A 2,737-nucleotide genomic window follows, 5' to 3' on the forward strand; every position below is an offset into this window, starting at 1 on the left:
AGTTAAATTATATAATGACTATATTGATGTTTTTGATCTTGTAGATGATGGCTCCTATATGCATCCCTCATTCTACAATTAAATTAAGGGCACTCCCATTGTGTCTACCCCACCCGTAGGTCTTTTCATTGATACCATGGAGGTTCTAATGCATAGAATCATCAAGAGGATGGACAAGTGGGTAGAGTGGACTCAAGAAAGAAAGAAGAGGATAGGAAGTATTGGATCCACTATTGAACTGACTTCAAGAGCTACAATGAAGGCTTATAGAGCCAAGGTGGTAACTCCTAAGAAGGCATAATGCTCTGACATTCTTCCAGACATCTATCATTCCCTCTTCTCTCCTTCTTTTTGTAGTCATTTAAGGCATTCTCTCAATTTTCTTAGTCTCTATAATGGAAAATGATTCAGTCATGTCCTATTTTTAGTTTATTTCATTCAAATATTCTCTACATTGTGATCATCAATATAATTGGCCATTTTGAGAAGGCTTATATATCTAATTTTTTTTGAAGTTAATAGGATTGGCAAAATTATTATGGGCAAACCCTTGTAGTCAGGACTACTATGTGACTCTGAGTCTACTTTTAATTTTGTTGTTCATTTAGTTGATGCATGATATTTGAAATGAATGTGCTATAACTAAAATTTGAATGATTGCAAGTAAACTTGGTTTTATTTCCTTCATTTTAGTAGATTGTAAACTTTACTTTCTTCAGCATAAGCGACATTCCTCTCCTAGTGTTATATGTTGTCATTCATATGTCTAGTTTGACACATTGTATGAGAGGGCCAGAATTTGATTAATGGAGCAACTGAAAAAGGAACAATCTTGGTATTGTCAAATATTAGTTAACTTAGTTATCTGGGAATTTCTCATTTGGTTATTCCTTCTACTCTCTTGTAATCATAGCTAGTCTTGCATGTTCCCATCTTTGCATTTAAGTTAGAATAGTTTTCATTTCAAGAGTTAGTCCCTATTTTCAAACTGTCTATGTTGTTAAAAGTGTTGAACAATCTTCTTATTGGCCTTTTCTACTCTTTAGTTAAGAGCACACCCCTAAAACCCTAAAAGAAAAATTCATTGCAAATCTTGCATCTAAAAGGGAGTTGTACTTTTCAATTTAGTTGATAGGTTACTACACTAACCCATTTTATTATTAACTTCTTTTTTCTCCATAGCTATTGGGCATTTTAAGAGTCAAGGTATAAACCAAAGAATTAAGGGAGAAAAATTGTTAACCAACAGTATGTATATGGGTTATATCTTCCACTGTGTTATATCTTGTTCGTTTTAATCTTTAAAAAAAATGAAATTGAAAACTTAATGACATTACAGGTTAATTTCTGTTGGGTTCCCCCAATGAGTCATTACATCAGGTAGTAGTGCCTCACTTTCTACATTGGGAGCTTTGGGTATATTAGAACACCACTAGATGAAAACTATTCAACTTAAAAAAAACTTGAACAACTTGAACTTCAAACTCAAATAATTAAACATAGAAAAAAGGAAAACTTATTTAATTCTAGATTTGGATTTCAAAACATTTTTTCTTATGATTATTCTTTAAGGCAGCATGTCTTTGTTGATTTTTTTGGTATTTTTTTGTTCTTTCTTGGATGTTGTAGGAGGATGGTATCTAGGACTAGATCAACTATGAGGGGTCATAGCTCGGGCTGAGGAAGATGTTGTGCATGAGGTAGAGATATAAGCCTGCATGTGGTTGCCCATGAGAATCATGTTAAAGGAGAGAATAGGGAGGAGAACATTGGATAAAAACATGTAGACTCTGAGGAACTTGGTACTAGGTAGCTATTGAAGATTATTTTAGAGTGCCTACTTAACCAGGAGAGGGTTGAGTGATGAGAGTCGCATCATTCAAGGAATGATGAGGGATAAAGATGTAGGAGTCATAGGAGAGGTCATACAAGAGATAGGATAGAGGCTATCAAAGCCAATCAGATGAAGGACCTCCTGAGAGTCAAGATTAAGGCTTTTACAAGAGCTGATATTAAGTACAATGTAGAGAATTGGTTGATTGCATTGGATAGATATTTTACAATGCAAGACTTTGACACAAATACCAAAACAAGGTATGTCATTACCCACCTAGAGATCTTTACAACAACTTGGTAGAAAATTGAGGAGAAGAAAGTAAGTCGAGATATGAAGAACATCACATGGGAGTTATTTCTGGAGAACTTTTGCATGTGGTTCCTACCTGAGGAGTGGAATCAAAAGAGAGAAGATGATTATCATAATTTGAGATAGTATACCCTGATCATGGTAGAGTATGAGAGTTTTCCACTTATGATACAACATTTTATATGAGGACTAAATAACCATTTCATTGGGGGTATGAAATTATTCTATCCTAAGACCCTCAAGGAAGTAGTTTGTCAAGCCATACTTATTGATCAGAATATCACTTTAGGACATGGTGGTTTTGAGGTTGCACCTGCTACTGGAAATGCACCATTAGGGTCTACAGGCACACAAAACCATGACATAGGAAACAATAGGAAGCCTTATTTCTCTGGAGGCAATCAAGGTCAATAATAGACACAATAGTAGCAAAAGGGATCCTACCCTCTAGCACAAAGTGGTGGTAGTGGTTCTAACTCTCAGGACTACTAGCATAATAGGAATAATCAGTATAGTCAACCTACTTAGAGTAACCACTCCTTTGCTAGTAGAGATAGTCAGCAGTCTAGTGCACCTCCAATAGGGAGAGGT

Source organism: Cupressus sempervirens, chromosome 4 (assembly GCF_028749045.1).
Source record: "Cupressus sempervirens isolate cs-2001-9-10 chromosome 4, ASM2874904v1, whole genome shotgun sequence".
NCBI lineage: Eukaryota > Viridiplantae > Streptophyta > Pinopsida > Cupressales > Cupressaceae > Cupressus > Cupressus sempervirens.